This window comes from Scyliorhinus canicula, chromosome 2, assembly GCF_902713615.1.
Source record: "Scyliorhinus canicula chromosome 2, sScyCan1.1, whole genome shotgun sequence".
In the NCBI taxonomy this organism is placed as follows: domain Eukaryota; kingdom Metazoa; phylum Chordata; class Chondrichthyes; order Carcharhiniformes; family Scyliorhinidae; genus Scyliorhinus; species Scyliorhinus canicula.
The window spans coordinates 36,658,136-36,680,647 of NC_052147.1; the positions used below are offsets into that span (position 1 = coordinate 36,658,136).

Genomic DNA, 22,512 nt, shown 5'->3' on the forward strand with positions numbered 1-22,512 from the left:
GACAGTATGTGACTGCTGCAGTCATGTTTTTTAAAAATCCTGGTTTGAAAGACAACTAGGCTTTTGGAGACAAAGGTGCAATTAAAGCATCTTTAAAATGTTGGTCTTTTGTTTGCATAAGAGAGTTCCCTGGGCGAGTACATAATTAGAGACGTTGTGTTCAGTTTAGTAAATGATGAAGTTACTTGGAGGAGTCAGGTGTTGAATTTTATTTCAGTTTTAGTTTTTGGTTGGAAGGAAAGCTGAGAAGCAGTTTCTGAAGAATATAGCCAGAAATTCAGCATTATTCTGGCAGGTCTCTCTCCAAGCAGTCTAAAAAGATCTCTATCCAATGTTCGGCAAGTATTCTTGGTTTGGCCAACTATATTTAAAAGTGGATTTTGACCTGAGATGGGTTTGCTCGAGTGGAGACAATTGTGTAACTGGTAATTGAAAATTATTCCTGGTATGTTAAAGTTAGTAATACTGTGTTAGTAATAAAATGTAATACTGTGTTAGTAATAAAGTTTGTTCTAATAGACCATATCCCTATTTGTGCGTGGAATCACTCCTGGAGCGAAGTATCCTTTCCTCATTCCTTTCCTGGTGCTTAAAATTCAAAATCGTGTTGTCCCCCCCGGGGGGATTGTGGAGGTTTGCGAGGCCGGGGGCCAGGGAATTCTCATTCTTTTCCCATGTTCATAAGGCCTACTCTCAGATTGACTTTTTTGTAATAAGCCGGGCGCTGATCCCGAGGGTAGAGGACACGGAATACTCGGCGATAGTCATCTCTGACCGTGCCCCACATTGGGTGGACCTCGAGCTGGGGGAGGAGTGGGACCAGCGCCGCTGTGGCGCTTGGAGGTGGGGCTGTTGGCAGACTAAGAGGTTAGTGAGCGGGTCCGGGGGTGTATAGAGAGGTACCTGGAGGCCAATGATAACGGGGAGGTGCAAGTAGAGGTGGTTTGGGAAGCGTTGAAGGCGGTGGTCAGGGGAGAGCTGATCTCCATCAGGGCCCATAAAGAAGGAAAGGAGAGAGAGGGAGAGGCTAGTGGGGGAGATGGTACGGGTAGATAGGAGGTACTCAGAGGCCGAGTTTGACTTGTTGACCTCCAGGAAGGCGGAGGTGCAGTGGAGGAAGGCGCAAGGGGTGGTGTATGTGTATGGCGAGAGGCCAGCCGGATGTTGGCACACCAGCTCCGGAAGCGGGAGGCAGCGAGGGAGATTGGGGGCGTGAGGGAAGGAGGGCGGGGAGCAAGTTGCGAAGTGCGGTGGGTATCAACCAGTCTTCAGAGACTGTATCGGCCTGAGCCCCCATCGGAGGGGGGGGTCGCTTTTTGGACCGGCTAAGGTTCCCGAGGGTAGAGGAGGAGCAGGTGACGGGACTGGGGGCACCGGTTGGGTTGGAGGAACTGGTCAAGGGACTAGGGAGCATGCAGGCAGGGAAGGCACCAGGGCCAGATGGGTTCCCGGTGGAATTCTAGAGGAAATACGTGGACCTGTTGGGCTCACTGCTGGTTAGGACTTTCAACGAGGCAAGGGGAGGGGTCCTGCCCCCGACGATGTCTAGGGCGCTGATCTCTCTGATTTTGAAGCGGGACAAGGACCCTTTACAGTGAGGGTCGCATAGGCCGATTTCACTTCTCAATGTGGATGTGAAACTGCTGGCAAAGATCCTGCCCATGAGGTTTGAGGACCAAGTCCCAGGGCTTATACACGAGGATGAAAGGGAGGCAGGTGAATACCAACGTACGTAGGCTCCTGAATGTAATTATGATGCTGGAGGCGGAGGTAGTCGTAGCTATGGACGCGGAGAAGGCCTTCGATAGGGTGGAGTGGGGGTACCTGTGGGAGGTGTTGAGGAGGTTTGGGTTTGTCAGCTGGGGAGGGGTTCGTCAGCTGGGTGAGACTGCTGTACGAGGCCCCGGTGGCGTGTGTGGCCACGAACAAGAGGAGGTTGGAATATTTCCGGCTATTCCGAGGAACGAGGTAGGGGTGTCCTTTATCCCCCCTGCTCTTTACGCTGGCCATGGCTTTGAGGGAGTCTAGGAATTGGAGGGGGTTGGGAAGGGGAGGAACACCGGGTATCGTTGAATGCAGACGATCTGTTATTGTATGTGACGGACCCGGTGGAGGGAATGCCGGAGGTGCTGAGGCTCCTCACGGAGTTTGGGGATTTCTCCGGGTATAAGCTTAATATGGGGAAGAGTGAGCTGTTCGTGGTGCAGCCGGGAGACCAGGAGAGGGGGATTGGTGAGCTTCCGCTAAAAAGGGCAGAGAGGAGTTTTAGATACATGGGGGTGCAGATGGCTAGAAGCTGGGGGGCCCTGCATAAGCTCAACTTAACGAGGCTGGTGGAGCAAATGGAGGAGGAGTTCAAAAGGTGGGATATGCTGCCACTCTCCCTGGCGGGTAGGGTGCAGTCCATTAAAATGACGGTGCTCCCGAGGTTTCTGTTTCAGTGCCTCCCCATCCTGATCCCTAAGGCTCTTTTAAGCGGGTTAACAGGAGTATTATGGGGTTTGTATAGGCTAAGAAGACACCAAGGGTGTTTCTGGAGCGGAGCAGAGATGGGGGGGGGGGGGGGGGCTGGTGTTGCCTAACCTCTGCGGGCATTACTGGGCTGCCAATGTGGCGATGGTACGCAAGTGGGTAATGGAGGGGGAGGGGGCGGCATGGAGAGGTTGGAGGTGGCGTCCTGTGTGGGCACGAGGCTGGGGGCGCTGGTGACGGCACCGCTGCCGCTCCCTCCGATGAGGTACACTACGAGCCCGGTGGTGGCGGCGACCATCAAAATCTGGGGGCAGTGGAGACATCACAAAGGGGAGGTGGGGACCTCGGTGTGGTCCCCGATACGAGAGAACCATCGGTTTGTCCCGGGGAAAATGGATCGGGGGTTCCAGAGATATTAGGAGGATTGGGGACCTGTTCATCTACAGGAAGTTTGCGAGCCTTGGGGAACTGGAGGAGAAATTCGGGCTCTCTTTCTCTTCCCCCCCCCCCCCCCCCCGGAAATATCTTCAGATATATGCAAGTAAGGGCGTTCGTCAGGCATCAGGTAGCGAAGTTCCTGCTGCTGCCGGCGCACAGAGTTCAGGGTAGGGTGCTTTCGGGGGTGTGGGTTGGAGAGGGTAGGATTTCGGCAGTTTATCAGGTGATGCAGGAGGAGGAGGCCTCGGTGGAGGAGTTAAAAGGTAAGTGGGAGGAGGAACTGGGGGAGGAGATCGATGAGGGTACGTGGACGGCTGCCTTGGGAAGAGTACATTCTTCCTCTTGCGCTAGGCTCAGCCTTATACAATTTAAGGTGCTGCACAAGGGCGCATATGACCGGGGCAAGGCTGAGCCGATTCTTTGGGAGTGAGGATAGATGTGCAAGGTGTTTGGGGAGGGGGGGGGGGGGGACCAGCAAACCATACCCACATGTTCTGGGCATGCCCAGCGTTTAGAGGAGTTCTGGAGGGGCGGAGCGAGGACGGTGTCACGGGTGGTGAATTCCAGGGTTAAGCCAGGCTGGGGGCTCGCAATATTTGGGGTGTCGGATGAGCCGGGAGTGTAGGAGGCGAAAGAAGCCGATATTCTGGCCTTTGGGTCCCTGGTAGCCCGGCGAAGGATTCTGCTTCAGTGGAAGGATGCGATGCCCCCAAGCGTGGAATCCTGGATTAACGACATGGCAGGGTTTATTAATTGGAGAAGAGGTGGTGGGGGGGGGGGGGGGGGGGGGGGGGGGGGGGGGGGGGAGGGGTGTTGGGGGGGGAAGCGGCGAGGGGTGGTGGGGGGGGAAGCGCGGAGGGGTGGGTGGGGGGGGAAGCGGGGGAGGGGTGGTGGGGGGGGGAAAGCGGGGAGGCGTGGTGGGGGGGGGGGAAGGGGGAGGGGTGGTGGGGGGGGGAAAGCGGGGAGGGGGTGGTGGGGGGGGCAGCGGGGAGGGGTCGGTGGGGGGGGAAGCGGGGAGGGGTGGTGGGGGGGGTGGAAGCGGGGAGGGTTGGTGGGGGGGGGGGGAAGAAGCGGCGGAGGGGTGGTGGGGGGGGAGATGGGGAGAGAAGCGGGGAGGTGTGGTGGGGGGGTGAGGGAAGCGGGGAGGTGTGGTGGGGGGGAAGCGGGGGAGGGGTGGTGGGGGGGACGCGGGAGGGGTGGTGGGGGTGGGAAGCGGGGGAGGGGTGGGGGGGGGGGAAAGCGGGGCAGGGCAGCAACAGGTGAAGGGGAGAAGGAGAGAGGCGGGGGGAGGGGTGGTGGGGGGGGGAAGCGGGGAGGGTGGTGGGGGGGGGGGGGAGGGGGGGGTGGTGGGGGGAAGCGGGAGGGGTGGTGGGGGGGGGAAGCGGGGAGGGGTGGTGGGGAGGAGCGGGGAGGGGTGTGGGGGGAGGGTGGTGGGGGAGGGGGTGCTGGGGAGGGGAGGGGTCTGGGGGAGGGTGGTGGGGGGGAGGTGGGGGGGAAGGGGGGGAGGGGGGGGGGGGGAGCGGGAGGGGTGATGTATGCTCATGTTTGGTTGGAGATTTACTATGTTATTCGTTAACGTTCATGTTTATTTCTTTTTGTTTCATTTTTTCTGTAAAGGGCCGGGGGGGGGGGGGGGGGTCTATTCCTTTTGGTTATTTATAATGTAAAAATTTTGAATAAAATTGTTTTTTTTAAAAAAATCTTTGGTTGGCACAGTGGTTAGCACTGCTGACGGCGCAGGGGACCCGGGTTCGATCCCGGCCCCGGGTCACTGTTCGTGTGGGAGTTTGCACATTTCCCCGTTTCTGGTTTGGTGGTTGATGAAATAAATTTCTAGAAATCTCTTCTTTTGGTTCATTCTGGTGTTCATTTTGTTCAGATTGACCTATGTCTGTCAGCCAACTTATGTCCTGTATTAAATGTAGCTCTTGTATCCATGTAACAGACCAGACCCATGCAAGCAAGTCCACTGCCAGGACAAGGGAGCTGTATTTAGCACTATAAATTGTTAGCTTATGAACAAGGCTCCTATTTAAGAGGGTTGGTTGGATGGATAGTTTAGTTAAGGCCTAAATGAGGGCGGAACAGTGGTGCATTGGTGAGCACTGCTGTCTCGCGAGTTAGATCCCGGGTCACACTCCGTGTGGAGTTTGCACATTCTCCCTGTGTCTGCGTGGATCTCACTCCCACATACCCAAAGATGTACCAGATATGTGGATTAGCCACGTTAAATTGCCTCTTAATTGGAAAAAAAAATTGGGTACTTTAAATTTATAAAGAAAAAAAGGCCTAAATGGCATGTCGCTTTCCTCGTACTAGGTTCAGGAATTATGAAGCTAATATGAAAGTATTGAAATGAGTGTGAGCAGTTTGAGGCATGGCTCATGGACTGAGGCTGTGGTCCATGCGGGAACCAATGATATAAATAGGTAGGTACAGCATTCTGAGGTGGGTCTGAAGGGCTAAATGCTAGATTCTGGAGCTGAAACATCAGGATAATGAACTTAGGTAGCATTCTGGAATGTAAAGATAAATGCAAGCTTGACAATGCTCAACTGAAAATGGTGTTGAGGGAATGGCTCCAGAGTCTGGGACCAGAGAAGGCTGTACATATGGGATGGAAATGGGGGCAGTAGGATGGTTTTGGCCATTGAGCATGAACAGTACCTTTCACAATCCCTGTACTGAAGTAGTCCATGTCTATATGTAGCAAGATCTGGACTACGTTTTTATTGGGCTTTTAAGTGACATTTGTGTCACTCGCGTGCCAGACAATGGTCGATGACCAACTCCCCATGACAGTCAGTGGGATTACCATTATTGAATTCCCCACTGTCAACATTCTGTGGGTTATCATTTTTTTTTAAAATAATTTTTATTGAAAGAATTTTTACATGAAGATATTTACCCCAACTAACTATAAAATATTACAAAATATTCCCTCTAACAAATATCCCCCCCGCCCGAACTCGCGCGCGTTGTCCCTCCCCCCTCCCCCAAAAACAAACAAAGCAACAATCAACATCAGACATGAACTGCGAGCAAATTTGCCCGCTTCAACCGTAAAACCCACCACAACCGTTGTTGCCACCCCCCCCCCGGTTGCTGCTGCTACGACCTCTGTACCCTATCTCTGAGCCAAAAAGTCGAGGAACGGCTGCCGCCTGAAGAACCCTTGTACCGACCCTCTCAGGGCGAATTTGACCCTTTCCAACTGAATAAAGCTTGCCATGTCATTGATCCAGGTCTCCACGCTTGGGGGGCCTCGCGTCCTTCCACTGTATTAGTATCCTTCTTCGAGCAACTAGGGACGCAAAGGCCAGTACTCCGGCCTCTCTCGCCTCCTGTACCCCCGGCTCCACCCCAACCCCAAAGATCGCAAGCCCCCATCTGGTTGACCCGGATCCCACCACCCTCGACACCGTCCTTGCCACCCCCTTCCAGAACTCCTCCAGTGCCGGACATGCCCAAAACATATGGACATGGTTCGCTGGACTTCCCGAACACCTGACACATCTGTCCTCACCCCCAAAAACCGACTCATCCTTGTCCCCGTCATATGGGCTCTATGTAGCACCTTAAATTGAATGAGGCTAAGCCTCGCACACGAGGAGGAAGAGTTAACCCTCTCCAGGGCATCCCATGTCCATCCTCTATCTGTTCTCCCAGCTCCCCCTCCCACTTGGCTTTCAGCTCCCCTACTGATGCCTCTCCGCCTCCTGCATTACTTTGTAGATGTCCGATATCTTCCCCCCTCCGACCCAGACCCCGAGAGCACCCTATCACTCGCCCCCTACTGGGGAGCAAGGGAAACCCTTCCACCTGGCGTAGCAAATGCCTTCACCTACAAATGTCTAAAAGTTTTCCCGGGGGGAGCCCGAATTTCTCCTCCCTCTCTCAGGCTCGCAAACCTCCCATCTACAAACAGATCCTTCAGCTGCCTGATGCCCACCCTGTGCCAGCTCTGAATCCCACGTCCATGTTCCCCCGGGATGAATCTATGGTTCCCTCTTAACGGTGCCTCCATCAGACCTCCCCTTCCCCCCCCCCCGTGTCGCCTCCACTGCCCCAGATCTGAGGGTGGCCCGCCACCACCGGGCCGTGGGTACCTCGTGGGAGGGTAGCGCCATTGCGCCAGTTACTAGGGCCCCCAGGCTTATGTTGCCGCAGGACGCCCTCTCCATTCTTTTCCAAGCTGCCCCCTCCCCTTCCATCATCCACTTGCGCACCATCGATACATTTGCCGCCCAGTAATACCCCGAAAGATTGGGTAATGCCAGCCCTCCACTATCCCTACTCCGCTCCAAGAAGACCCTCCTCACCCTTGGGGTGCCGTGCGTCCACACGTAGCTCATGATGCTGCTCGTCACCTTTTTGAAGAAGGCCCTAGGGAGGAAGATGGGCAAGCACTGAAATAAAACAAAAACCTCAGGAGGACCGTCCATTTTAACGGACTGCACTCTGCCCGCCAGCGACAGCGGCACCATGTCCCACCTTTTAAATTCCTCCTCCATCTGTTCCACCAGCCTGGAGAAGTTCAGCTTGTGGAGAGTCCCCCAGTTCCTTGCCACCTGCACCCCTAAATATCTAAAACTCTTTCCTGCTCTCTTAAACGGGAGTCTCCCGATTCGCTCTTCCTGGTCCCCTGGGTGTATCACAAATACCTCACTCTTGCCCAAGTTTAGCTTGTACCCCGAAAAGTCCCCAAATTCTGCTAGCAGTTCCATCACCTCCGGCATTCCCCCTTCTGGGTCTGCCACGTATAGCAGCAGGTCGTCCGCGTATAACGATACCCGGTGCTCCTCCCCGCCCCTTGTCAGCCCTCTCCACCCCCCTGAGCCCCTCAGTGCCATCGCCAACGGTTCAATTGCCAGTGCGAAGAGCAGGGGGGACAAGGTGCACCCCTGTCTGGTCCCCCGGTGGAGCCCAAAGTATTCCGACCTCCTACCATTCGTCACTACACTTGCCATCGGGGCCGAGTAGAGCAGCTTCACCCATTTAATAATCCCTCCCCAAATCCAAACCGTTCCAGCGTCTCCCACAGGTACTTCCACTCCACCCTATCAAATGCTTTCTCCGCGTCCAATGCCACCACTATCTCCGCCTCACCCTCCACTGCCAGCATCATGATGACGTTTAGCAGTCTCCGCACGTTCGTATTAAGCTGCCGCCCTTTCACAAAACCCGTCTGGTCCTCGTGTATCACCCCGGCACACAATCCTCTATCCTGGTAGCCAGGATCTTTGCCAGCAGCTTGGCGTCCACATTCAGGAGCGAGATAGGCCTATATGACCCACACTGCACGGGTCCTTGTCCCGCTTCAGATCAGAGAGATCAGTGCCTGCGACATTGTCGGGGGCAGAGCCCCCCCCCTCCCATGCCTCGTTGAAGGCTCGTACCAGCACAGGGCCCACCAAATCCGCATATTTTTGTAAAATTCCACCGGGAAACCCGTCTGGCCCCGGCGCATTCCCCGTCTGGCATATGCCCAATCCCCTTGACTAGCTCCTCTAACCCTATCGGCGCCCCCAGCCCCTCTACCAGCTCCTCTTGGACCTTGGGGAACCTCAATTTGTTCAAGAAGCCCTCCATCCCCCCTCCCCTCGTCGGCGGCTTGACCGATACAGCTCCTTGTAGAAGTCTTGAAGACCCCATTTACTTCTGGCCCCTTCTGCACTACCGTTCCCACCCCTCTCCCTCACTCCCCCAATTTCCCTGGCCGCATCACGCTTGCGGAGCTGATGCGCCAACATCCTACTCGCCTTCTCCCCATACTCATAAATCGCGCCCTGCGCCCTTCTCCACTGTGTCTCTGCCTTTCTGGTGGTCAACAGGTCGAACTTAGCCTGCAAACTGCGCCGTTCCCCCAACAGCCCCTCCTCTGGTGCCTCCGCATATCTCCTATCCCGTCCAAAAGCTCCCCCACCAGCCTCTCCCTCTCCTGTCTCTCCCTCCTTTCCCTATGTGCCGTATGGAGATCAGCTCCCCCCGGATCACGCCTTCAGGGCCTCCCAGACCATCCCCACCTGCACCTCCCCCGTGTCATTAGTGGCCAGATATCTTTCAATGCTCTTCCGGACCCTCTTACACACCACCTCATCCGCCAGCAACCCCACATCCAGGCGCCACAGCGGACGCCGGTCTCGCGCCTCCCCCATTTCCAAATCTACCCAGTGTGGCGCATGGTCTGAGATCGCTATGGCCGAGTACTCCACTTCCCGTACTCTCGGGATCAGTCCCCTGCTCAATACAAAAAAGTCAATTCTAGAATAGACTCTGTGGACATGGGAGAAAAAGGAATACTCCCTCGCCCTCGGCCTCCCAAACCTCAGGGATCTACCCCTCCCATCTGCTCCATAAACCCTTTAACACTTCTGCCGCTGCCGGCCTCCTACTCGTCCTTGAACTCGATCTGTCCAGCACGGGGTCCAGCACTGTGTTGAAGCCCCCCCCCCCATGATCAGGCCCCCTGCCTCCAGGTCCGGGATGAGGCCCAGTAGGCGCCTCATGAAGCCAGCGTCGTCCCAATTCGGGGCATACACATTAACCATCACCACTTTCTCCCCCTGTAGCCTACCCTTCACCATGACATATCTACCCTCTTTATCCGCCACCACCTCCGCCGCCACGAACCGACACCCTCTTTCCCTCCCAGGATCGCCACCCCCCGGTTCTTTGCGTCCAGTCTGAGTGGAACACCTGTCCCACCCACCCCCTCCTCAGGCGGACCTGGTCCGCCACCTTCAAATGGGTCTCTTGTAGCATTGCTACATCCCGCCTTCAGTCCCTTCAATGCGAGATTACTCTCGTTCTCTTGACCGGCCCATTCAGCCCCCTCACATTCCAAGTGATCAGCCGGGTCGAAGGGCAGCCCGCCCCTCTCCCCTTGCCGACTAGCCATATCCTGTCACCTGCTCGCCCCGAGTCAGCCCTCCCCTTCTGACCCGCTCCCCATGGCGATGGCGCCCTCCCCCCACCCCTCCGGTCCTCAACTTCTCCTCCCTGGCCTTTTCAGCAGCAACCCGGTAGCCCCCCCCTTTCCCCCCTCCCCTTTCCCCCTCCCCCCCCAGGCTAGGCTGTGGGTATCATTGACCAGAAATTGAACTGGTCATATAAGTACTGTAGCTAAAAGAGCAGATCAGCGGTTGGGAATTTTAATGCGAGCAACTCTCCCAAATCCGTCCAGGATTGGGCACACATTGCACAATCGGAACTGCGATGGAATCTCTCCACTGCCTGGATGAATGTGGATCCCAACACTCAAAGAATGTCAGTACTAGGGCAGCACGGTGGTGCAACGATTAGCACTGCTGCCACAGGCGCTGAGGTCCCAGGTTCGAACCCTTGTGGAGCTTGCCGTTTTCCCATGTTTGTGTGGGTTTCACCCCCACAACCCAAAGACATGCAGGGTAGGTGGATTGGCCACGCTAAATTGCTCCTTAATTGGAAAAAAATTAATTGGGTACTCTAAATTTGTTTTTTTTAATGTGGATACTACCTGGGACAAAGTGGCCACCTTGCTTGGCATCCTTAACGTGATTTTTAGGCTCACTTCCTCCACGACTGAATCATAGCAGTGACTGTGTGTTCCATGTGAAGGATGATCAGTCAAGCCTCCTTTGACAGCACAATCCAAAGCCATGATCTCTACCACCTAGAAGGACAGGGGCAACCAGGGCACAATCGCCTCTAAGCCACACCATCTTGAAAGTATCTCACTGTCCCTTCACTGTCGCTGGATTCAAATCTTGGAACTTCCTTCTAAACAGCACTGGGTGCGCCAGCATCCGATGGATGCAGTAAAACATAGAACAATACAGCACAGAACAGGCCCTTCGGCCCTCTGTTGTGCTGAGCATTGTCCAAGATCAAGCTATCCCACTCCCTGTCATTCTGGTGTGCTCCATGTGCCTATCCAATAACCGCTTGAAAGTTCCTAAAGTGTCCGACTCCACTGTCGCAGCAGGCAGTCCATTCCACACCCTATCCACTCTCTGAGTAAAGAACCTACCTCGGATAACCCTCCTATATCTCCCACCCTGAATCTTATAGTTATGTCCCCTTGTAACTGCCAAATCCACCTGAGGAAATAGTCTCTGAACATCCACTCTATCCCTCTCATCATCTTATAAACCTCTTCTATTAAGTCACCTCTCATCCTCCTCTGCTCCAAAGAGAAAAGCCCTAGCTCCCTCAACCTTTCCTCATAAGACCTATCCTGCAAACCAGGCAGCATCCTGGTAAATCTCCTTTGCACCCCTTCCAATGCTTCCACATCTTTTCTATAATGAGGTGACCAGAACTGTGCACAATTCTCCAAATGTGGTCTCACCAGGGTCATGTATAGTTGCAGCATAACCCCGCGACTCTTAAACTCAAGCACCTGTTAATAAACGCTCACACACTATATAAGCCTTCTTCACAGCTCTATCCATTTGAGTGGCAACCTTCAGAGATCTGTGGACATGAACCCCCAAGATCTCTCTGTTCCTCCACATCCTCAGAACCCTGCCGTTGACCTTGTAATCCACATTCAAATCTTTTCTACCAAAATGAATCACCTCTCACTTATCAGGGTTAAACTCCATCTGCCATTTTTCGGCCCAGCTCTGCATCCTATCAATGTCTCTCGCAGCCTACAACAGCCCTCCACCTTCATCCACTTACTCCACCCAATCTTGGTGTCATCAGCAAATTTACTGACCCAACCTTCAGCCCCCTCCAAGTCATTAATTAAAAATCACAAAGAGCAGAGGACCCAGCACTGATCCCTGTGGTACACCGCTGGTAACTGGTCTCCAGTCTGAAAATTTTCAATCCACACCCTCGGTCTTCTATGTGATCGCCAGTTACTTATCCAATTGGCCAAATGTCCCTCTATCCCACACCTCCTTACTTTCTTCATGAGCCAACCACGGGGAACCTTATCAAACGCCCTTACTAAAATCCATGTATACGACATCAACTGCACTACCTTCATCTACACACTTAGTTACCTCCTCAAAGAATTCAATCAAATTTGTGAGGCAAGACTTACCCTTCACAATCCGTGTGTGACTATCCCGGATTAAGCTGAATTCTTTCCCAATCATCATAAATCTATCCTTTAGGACCTTTTCCATAACTTACGGACCACCGAAGTAAGACTAACTGGCCTATAATTACCAGGGTCATTCTTATTCCCTTTCTTGAACAAAGGAACAACATTCGCCACTCTCCAATCCTCTGGCACTATCCCGGTGGACAGTGAGGACTCAAAGATCAAAGCCAAAGGCTCTGCAATCTCATCCCTTGCTTCCCCGAAGAATCCTTGGATATATCCCATCTGGCCAGGGGAATTGTCGGCCCTCAGGTTTTTCAAAATTGCTAATACATCCTTCCTCAGAACATCTACCTCCTCCAGCCTACCCGCCTGTATCACACTCTCATCCTCAAAAATATGGCCCCTGTCCTTGGTGAACACTGAAGAAAAGTATTCATTCAATGCCTCTCCTATTTCTTCTGACTCCGTGCACAAGTTCCCACTACTGTCCTTGACTGGCCCCTACCCTCGCCCCTGGTGCATTCTTTTATTCTCACATAAGAGTAAAGGACTTGGGTTTTCCTTGATCCGACCCACCAGGACTTCTCATGCCCCCTCCTAGCTCTCCTAAGCCCTTTTGTTAGCTCATCCTTGCTACCTTGTAACCCCCCAAGCGACCCTTACATACTCTTTCCTTTTTCCTCTTGACAAGACTTCAACCACTTTTTGTGAACCATGGTTCCCTCACACCGGCCATTGCCTCCCTGCCTGACATGCTATCAAGGACACGCAGTATCTTGTTCTTTGAACAAGCTCCATTTTCATTTGTGTCTTTCCCTGACGGCTTCTGTTCCCATCTTATGCTCCCTAATTCTTGCCTAATCGCATCATAATTACCCCTCCCCAATTATAAACCTTGCCCTGCCGTATGGCCCTATCCCCCTCCATTGCAATAGTGAAAGACACCAAATTGTGGTCAATATCTCCAAAGTGCTCTCCCACAAACAAATCTCACACTTGGCCCGGTTCATTACCCAGTACCAAATCCAATGTGTCTCTCTCGCTCTCTTTCTTTCTTTCTTCTCCCCCCCGCCCCCCCAACCACACACCTCTTGCCGGCCTATCCACATATTGTGTCAGGAAACCCGCCTGCACACACTATACAAAAGCTGCCCCATCTGAACTGTTCGACCTATAGAGTTCCAATCAATATTTGGAAAGTTAGTCACCCATGACAACTACCCTGAGACCTCCACACCTATCCATAATCTGTTTTGCAATTTCTTTCTCCACATCTCTATTACTATTTGGGGGCCTTTGGAAAACTCCTAACAATGTGACCACTCCTTTCCTATTTCTAACTTTGGCCCATATTACCTCAGTAGGCCGATCTCCTTTGAACTGCCTTTCTGCAGCCGTTAAACTATCCTTGATTAACAATGCTCCTCCTCCACCTCTTTTACCACCTTCCTAACTCTTACTGAAACATCTATACCCCGGAACGTCCAACAACCATTCCTGTCCCTGCTCTAACCATCTCTCCGTAATGGCCCCAACATTGTAGTCCCAAGTACCAATCCACGCTCCAAGTTCACCTACCTTACTCCAGATGCTCCTTGCATTGAAGTAGACACACTTCAACCCATCTTTCTGTCTGCTGGTTCACTCCTGCGACCTTGATACCCTCCTCAGTACCTCACTACTCTCAACACTGGCTTCGGGACTACAGCTCATTTTTCCAGCCCCCTGACAAATTTGTTTAAACCCCCCCTAAGAACCGTAGCAAATTTCCCTCCCAAGATATTGGTACCCTCTGGTTCAGGTGCAAACCATCCCGTCTGTACAGGTCCCACCTTCCCCAGAATGTGCTCCAATTATCCACGTACCTGAAACCCTCCCTCCTACACCATCCCTAGCCACATGTTTATCTGCACTCTTTCCCTGTTCCTCACCTCACTAGTACGTGGCACCGGCAACAAACCAGAGATGACAACGTGGTTTGTCCTGGCTCTCCGCTTCCACCCTAGCTCCCTAAATTCCTGTTTTAAATCCCCGTCCCTTCTCTTACCTATGTCGTTGGTACCGGTGTGCACCACGACTTGTGACTGTTCCCCCTCCCCCTTAAGGATTCTGAAACCATAGTCCAAGATATCACAGACCCTGGCACCCGGGAGGCAACATACCATCCGTGAGTCTCTTTTGCTGCCACAGAACCGTCTATCTGTCCCTCTAACTATTGAGTCCCCAATAACTATTGCTCTCCTGCTCTCCCTCCTTCCCTTCTGAGCCACAGGGACAGACTCGGTGCTGGAGATCCGTTCACCGTGGCGTACCCCTGGTAGGTCATGCCCCTCAACAGTATCCAAAACGGTATACTTGTTACTGAGGGGAACGACCACAGAGGATCCCTGCACTGACCATTTCCTCCCAGCCCCTCTCACCGTCACCCATCTATCTTGATTCTTCGGAGTAACTACATCTCTGAAGCTACTATCTATGACCACCTTTGCCTCCCGAATAATCCGAAGTTCCTCCAGCTGCAGTTACCTAATGTGGTTTCTGAGGAGCTGGAGATGGGTACACTTCCCAGTGTTCAGGAATGCAGCTCACCACCACCTCTGGGGCATGTAGAGATGGGCAACAAGTGCTGGCCTTGTCATCCCTTGAAAAAGAATTTTAAAAATCGATGGGAAGAGTCTAGACACTTAACCAGTTACAGCTCTGTATTGGAATGTACGTAATGTAAATAAGTGAATTATAAGCACATATTGTGCTTAAACTGATCTGGCTATAATCTGAGCATAGTTGTAGGAAAATATTGCAAGCTACAGATCTTTAGTAAGGAGGGGGAAATTGGGAACAGATGAGGAGTACCAATATTGATGTAAGCGTTGAAAAAAGGGATTTTGAGAAAGGTGTCAGGCAGTTAAAGAAAAACAAAGGGTACAAAACTAATAAAAGTTGTTCTGCGGACAATCTAATAGTAATGCGTGGGTTGTGATGAAGGTAGATGCATAAATATGAATCAAGGAAGCAAGGAGTAAAACTAATAAGCAATCAGTGGGATTGCCACTCAACTACTGATTACTTACCTGGCAATCCAACTGCACCTTCCTCATCCAATCTTCCGACTCAGGCCCTGTGAGAACTGTGTAGGGCAGTGTGTCCCTGAGGGCTTCAGTTGAGGGCTGGAGAGTTTGAGATAAAGAAGTTCAAAGGTCCAGCAACTCTGAGAAGCCAGGGAAAGGTAGTTTTGTGAAATAAGCAGGTACGGTGGCGTGGTCAGTTTGTGTGGGGTGGGGGGGTGGTTGTGGCGGTGGTTAGAGTCTCCTTTGATGGCGGCATGGTATCAGGTGGTTGGCCGAGGGATGGGGGGGAATCATTGGAGGCCTGTGGGGGGAGGAGGGTGGCGCTAGTACTATAGTTACCGAGGGGTAAGATGGTCAGGAAGGTTGGGACCGTCCTAAGTTGGTAATTCCGATTGTACTTTCAGATGGTTGCAGTTGCCCAATGGAAGTTTGTATTTCATGGCAATTGTACCTGCATTGGGGGGTGGGGGTTCTCCAGTGCCTTCTCGGGTTTAAACCCCCCGCCCCATTCACAGGTTGCGAGAACCAAGCAATTCAAGGAATAAAAAAAACATTTTAAATATATATTTGGGACAGTTTTGTAAAGATTTAGGGATGAGAAGCAAAGTTAAAATATTCTACTGTTAAGGAAACTGATAAGAAAGCAAAAGTAGCTTTAAGGGATTTATGCATATGAGTAAACATTAGAAATAAGGTGTAGTTTTAGGTGGGTTTAATTTTTTAATAAACATTTTATTGAGGTATTTTTGGTATAGTAATAACACCCAAATAACAATATACATGAGCCATAAACATTTACCTCTCATACAAGCCCCTATCTTATTGACTCCCGCTACTCTATTCTCCCCCCCCCCCCCCCCCCCCCCCCCCCCCCCGGGTCTGCTGACGATTAATTTCCTCCAAAGAAGTCGTCAAACGGTTGCCTCCTCCAGGTGAACCCTAACAGTGACTCTTTCAGGGCGAACTTGATTTTCTTCAAACAGCGAAAGCTAGCTATGTCCGATAGCCAGGTCTCCGACTTCGGGGGCTTTGAGACCCTCCAAGCTAATAATATCCATCTCTGGGCTACCAGGGAAGCAAAGGTCAGAACATCTGCCTCTTTCTCCTCCTGGATTCCCGCGTCTTCTGCCACCTCTGGAATCAGCGCCACCCTTGTTTTTAACACCGTGGACATGACGTCCGCAAACCCCTGCCAGAATCCCCTAAGCTTTGGACATGTCCAAAACATGTGGGCATGGTTTGCCGGCCCTCGCGCACATTTTGCGCACCTGTCCTCCACCCCAAAGAATCTGCTCATCCGGGCCACTGTCATGTGAGCTCAGTGAACAACCTTAAATTGTATCAGGCTGAGCCTGGAACATGTTGCGGACGTGTTGACTCTACTCCAGCATCTGCCCATAGACCATCCTCTATCTCTCCTCCCACTTGCGCTTCAGCTTCTCGGTCTGTGTCTCCTCCGACCCCATAAGCTCCGTATAAATGTCCGAGACGCTCCCTTCTCCTACCCACCCTCTGGAAACTACCCTGTCCTGAATCCCCCTTAGCGGTAGGAACGGGAAGGTTGACACCTGTTTACGAAGGAAGGACCGCACCTGCAGATACCTGAATTAGTTTCCCCTCGCCAACCCAAACTTTTCCTCCAACGCCCTCGTATTTGGAAAGCTCCCCTCTATGACTAGGTGGGTTTAATTTAATGTTTTTATGCCTGGAAGGGATCTGGGCAACGGTGTTTCTTTGTGTGGGTTGGTTGCAGTTTGAACTGGGATTTGATTATGATAGAGGGAGCTATTGCGTAAAAAATCAGTCATCCAGCAGAGGCATGCAGGTGTTGCTTATCAGCTATAGAGGCCCTTGTAAGATCAAATGAAATGTTTTCCTTTGTTCTTAGGTTTTTTTTTAAACTTAAAAGCCAGGCAGTTACCAGAGAGGAAACCTCTCTCTGCTTGAGGCAAGAGAAGCTGCACAATGGAGTAATGTGCAAGAAAGAGGCATTAAAGGACGGTTGGTTCTAGAAACCTTGGAAGTAGAACAGGATACTGTTCATGGGCACCAGTGGCAAAGTTGAGATAGAATTGGCTGATAGGAAGATGGGTTTTTAAAGTAATCCTAAACCAGTTTTAAAATAATTGAGAGATGGTTTTATAACTGTGGAAGTCATTTGAAACTAAGGCATCGAGTCAATGTAAAATCCTGTCCTGGGTTCTCTGGTAAAAGTGGAGCGCAAGTTCTGTTCGGAAGTCATTTGGAAAACATGGACTGGATTTTGTAATGCGAGCCTTAATTGAAAGGAAATTTTAAAGGATTTGAGGGTTGGAGTTTGGAAACTCTTACATGACAATCATCTGGGGCATTCTGAGGAGGCATCCACAGACTTTCATTTGGAGTTTTGGAGTGGAGTGTGTATTTTACTACAGGCATCTTGTGTTGTCAAAGGGACTTTTTTCTTTTGTCCTCTCCTGTCAGCACTCCAAACTCAATTTGGAGCTTCTGCCTCATTCAGCAGCACCTCATCAGGCACCACTGAGTATCTTGGGTCTATGCCTCCACCAGCATCAGCCACTGTCAGCTCCGCCCGCACCTCATAGATCCTAATCAAAATAATAAGACCATAAGACAAAGGAGCAAAACCATGCCACTCAACCCATCGGGATTGCTTTGCTTCCCTCGAACCACTGCCTTCACTGCCTAAAACAATGCGCAGAGACCTTTGAAGTCTTGCTATGCTCCACATAGTTCCTATCTTCTCACAGACCTCCTTATCGGCACATTCCTCTCTTCCCTCCTCGTCTCCTTCGCCCACCGCAGAACCTTCTAATTTAGATATCTGCAATCGTATTGCCCTCGGCTACACCCCTGCCTTCGGCCTCCTTCTCGGCGACCTCTGCGCTTGATCCACCTCGAGGGGTCAGTCAAGACCCCGCTCTCCCACCAGCTTACCATGCATGCATCCAGAGATTGTTATCATCGGCTGATTCTCCAAATCATCCACTTTCTCCCTCGCCTTCCTATGGCTCTCTGCCTCCAATGAGGCCAACCAGTCCTCATCGGCCTCCACCAATTCTTCCACCTTTCAGCACTATGTGCCTCCAACCTCTGCTCCACTATCCCGATGACTGCCTGAATCGGTCCTAGCGAGGTCCTCTGAGGTCGCCTGCCTTTGCTGCCGGAACTTGGCTGTCAAAAACTCCACCAATTGATCCATGGGCCACTGAGCGGACAGCAATGCCACAAAGCTCTCCGCCATCTTTCCTTCTGCACTTTGCGAAAGCTCCTGGTTTGATTCTTGCCTCTTTTACAGTTGCACTCCTTATTTGATGGGGCTGAAAATCCTTAGCTCTGTCTGTTCTACTTTTTACCAGCAACCCCCCCGGAACAATTCCACCTCGAGCAGAAACCATCAAATGTGCGACAAGTAGGGCAGCACGGTGGCCTAGTGGTTAGCACAACCGCCTCACGGCGCTGAGGTCCCAGGTTCGATCCCGGCTCTGGGTCACTGTCCGTGTGGAGTTTGCACATTCTCCCCGTGTCTGCGTGGGTTTCGCCCCCACAACCCAAAAATGTGCAGAGTAGGTGGATTGGCCATGCTAAAAAGCCCCTTAATTGGAAAAAATAATTGGGTAATCTAAATTTATTTTTTTTTTAAAAAGTGCGACAAGTCACTCCAACGCCACCACCGGAAGTCCGGGAGTTTTGTGTTAATGAAACCACTAGCTTTAAATGTACTTTCACATCGTGTTAAGTGGGTGGGGAGGAAGAGTGTAAAGGAGTGTTTTATAATCCATTTTTTCCAATGTTTAATATGTCTTTTCCTGGTTCTTAACTAATTAGCGGCCCTGTGACTCTGTTCCTCCACTTTTGATTTTTTTTTTACAAGTAAAACTTGTGCTCTTTTGAGCCAAGGTACAACATCAACTGGAATCATAACAGAAGGGCAGCGCGATAGCATAGTGGTTAACACAGTGGCTTCACAGCACCAGGGTCCCAGGTTCGATTCCCTGCTGGGCCACTGTGTGGAGTCTCCCCATGTCTGCGTGTTTCCTCCCGGTGCTCCGGTTTCCTCCCACAGTCTAAAGACGCGCAGGTTAGGTGGATTGGCCATGCTAAATTGCCCTTCGTGTCCAAAAAGGTTAGGAGGAGTTTATTGGGTTAGGGGACAGGGTGGAAGTGAGGGCTTAAGTGGGTCAATGCAGACTCTATGGGCCAAATGGCCACCTTCTGCACTGTATGTTCTATGTTTTACAAATAGTAACTGCTATATAATTGAATTTGGTATTAGGTTTAAGAGGGAGAAAGGAGCGACAAAACCATGGTTTTAGTATGATAAATTTGAGGAGTGAAATAAATTGACGCGGTAAACTGAGCTGAATTTTTAATGGATACATTTTTCATAGGTATTTGGTGCAAAACAATTTCTAAAATGCAAAAATTCTTGTATGGTTAAGCCATCATGCTTGAAAAATTAGGCAAGGGACAATATCAAGATAAAATGTTTGGAAATTGTATGGAAAAGTGGAAAATTACAATTTGGAAAACCTATAAAAAAACAACAAAAGGATGCAAGACAGTAATAAATTAGAATGTTGCTGTTCTCTACATGTGATATTAAGGGGCTTTTGGAAGTATATTAAAATGGGAAGCACAGGAAATGTTGGGCCCATTCTAGATGTGTGCAGGCATTAATAAGGAAACTGTGGACTTGTAAATTAGCATTTTGCATCCGTTTTCCTAGTGGGAGGTAAGAGAACAAAATGCAAGTAGTACAATGGAACCTAAAATTGTGGAGAGAAACTTTTATTAGGTCAAAAAATGTGGACTTCCAGTGTTGCGATGTGAGGGGAAGATGCCAAGGGGCTGTACCGCTACTGAACATTTATTTGACATATTCCACAAGATGGTGGATGAGGGTGTATTTACATCCCCCCCCCCCCCCATCCACCCTAGAATTGGATGGGGCCCATCACTCACTTCAACCTAAACCTTGTTCGAGAGACCAGCCTCATGCGGGATTGTGAGGTTTCATAGTTTTAAAGGAAAAAAACAGTTCTTCAATGGGCAAGGGAGCTTTGTGATCTCCAGTGGGAAGGCCACTCCATTAGGCTGTACCAAGGTAGGAGTGCAGATCTAGCAAAGAAAAGAGCTGCTTTTAATGGACTGAAATCTGTTTTATACAAGAATGGAGTTCTTGTATGGTCTATCCAGCTTGTCTCCAAGTAACAGGTGGGGAGAACCACTTTTTTGACATGTCGGGAGATGCGGTTTCCTTTATTCAAAGACACAAGTTATGTGCTGTTAATCTGTTTTATGGCTCTGTGGCCGGCACTTTGTGTTTTATGTCTTTTCATGTTCGTTGTTTGGGTTTGTGCTCTTGATGTCTTTGGTTAGATTTGAGACTCCCCTGCTATTTGTTTTTTACATCAATCTATTGTTCCCTTTCTGTTTCCATTGTCGTCATTTGGCACAACATTTAGACACTAGTATGCCGCAGTTCAATAAGATTTTATTTTCCAGTTGGGAGTCTCCCTGGTAACAAGGGTGTTAGTTAACGGAAGTGGTTTTCGAGAGTTTTCTGCAGCTCATTACAATAGTTTTTTAAAATGAGCTTGTAGCTTGTGCTTAGTTTTGTTTTGTTAATTATAGGCTTTAGGATAAGTTATTGTTTATCACTGTGTCAGTATGGCATTTTTGGGGTGGGATTTAGTGTTAGTTTGCTGACTCTGCTGATTACACTTTGTCAAGTCACCTGACTTGGGTGGCCCATCTTGGGTGGATCATTTTGCTTTATCTTTTCAGTGTCCATTGTTTAGTTTCTGTCTGAAATGGCTGACTCCGGATTAAGGGACGGTGGGAGACCTTTAATCTGTTTGGTTACCTGGAACGTTCGTGGTTTGAATGGCCTGGTAAAACAGTTGAGGGGATTCCCTCCTTGGGATTAAGACCAAAACTCCCAATATTGTTTTCTTGCAGGAAACTCGCTTGTGGATTTGGGATCAGACCAGGTTACGCAAGGGTTGGGCTGGGCAGGTTTTTCATTTCACTTGGCAGGGCCAGAGGTACGGTAATTTTAATTAAAGTTCAATTCTACACTTCTCCGATTATAGCTGACCCCAATGGTCGATATATTATTATTACTCCCTATCTCGGGGTTCATTGTCTCCAACCCTCACTCTGGCCTCTATTTCCTTGCTTGTTACAAGGGACAAGGACTGACTGAGTGTGGTTCATACCCGTCTCGCTTTTAAAACGAGCATTAAGCTGCTTGCTAAGGTTCTGGCACCCCAGTTGGAGCCTGGCCTCTCGCATATAGTTTTGGAGCATCAAACCGGCTTTGTGAAGGGCCAACATTTATTGGCCAATATATGTTGCTTTTTAAATATTCTTTCCCTCTCCCCTGTACCGGAACCTGAGGTGGTAGTATCTATCTCTTGAATGCTGAAAAGCATTTGATAGGGTAGAATGGGAATATTTATGGCGGCACGGCACAGTGGTTAGCACTGCTGCCTCGCGTCACCGAGGACCCGGGTTCAATCCCGGCCCCGGGTCACTGTCCATGCGGAGTTTGCACATTCTTCCCCTGTCTGCAACCAAAAGAGAAAATGCTGTAAAATCTCAGCAGGTCTGGCAGCATCTGTAGGGAGAGAAAAGAGCTAATGTTTCAAGTCCAGGTGACCCTTTGTCAAAGCTGGATTTTCCTCAGACCCAGTAGTGGTCCCATCTCAGGATTTGGAAACAGTTTTGACAACATTTTAAGCTCCTTTCCCTGTCTTCACTGGCCCCTCTTTGTAACAATTACCTTTTCTTACTTTCTGGATTGGACCCAACATTTAAATCTTGGAAAGGAAAGGAACTTGAGCATTTTGGTGACCTGTTTGTGGAGAGGATGTTTCCCAGTTTTAGAGAGCCGGCTGCCCATATTCTCTTGTCGTATCCCTCTCCGTTAAACGGTGTGAGGGTGAGATGGGAAAGTGGGGCTTGGAGGAAGGCTCATTACAGAGTCAACTCGACGTCCTCATGTGCCTGGTTGAGCCTCAGGTGTTACAAAGGGTGCAATTGACCAAGGCAAGGATGTGGGGTTTTTTCCAAATGTTAAAGATATGATCACTGTTCGCTTACCTCAGCTCATCATACACCTATGTTTTGGCCCTTCCCAAACTCACCAGATTCTGAGCTTCCTTTTTTTTTTAAGCACTATGTCAGATAATCTTGGTGGTTTTAAGCCCATGTCTGCTGGTGGCCATATTTGGGATTTCGGATTCACCGGTGTTTTACTCTGGGATAGAGGGAGACATTGTTGCCTTTGCTTCAGATAGCCCAGAGGCGAATATTGCTGGGTTCCGTCCAGTGCTTCTGCCTGGTTGGGCAACTTAATGTCATTCCTACACTTGGGGAAAATCAAATTCACCGTTAGGGGCTCTGGAGTGGTTCTACCATTTATTTCCTTTTTTTTAATATAAACTTAGAGTACCCAATTAATTTTTATTAAGGGGCAATTTA

At 50.5% G+C, this 22,512-nt stretch overlaps 1 protein-coding gene across 8 annotated transcripts in view; it reads left to right on the top strand.

Moving 5' to 3' along the window:
• The window catches only part of prpf39 (PRP39 pre-mRNA processing factor 39 homolog (yeast)), a 78,074-nt gene that overhangs the window by 16,546 nt on the left and 39,016 nt on the right, over positions 1–22,512 (top strand). The gene's annotated exons all lie outside the window — the stretch shown is intronic.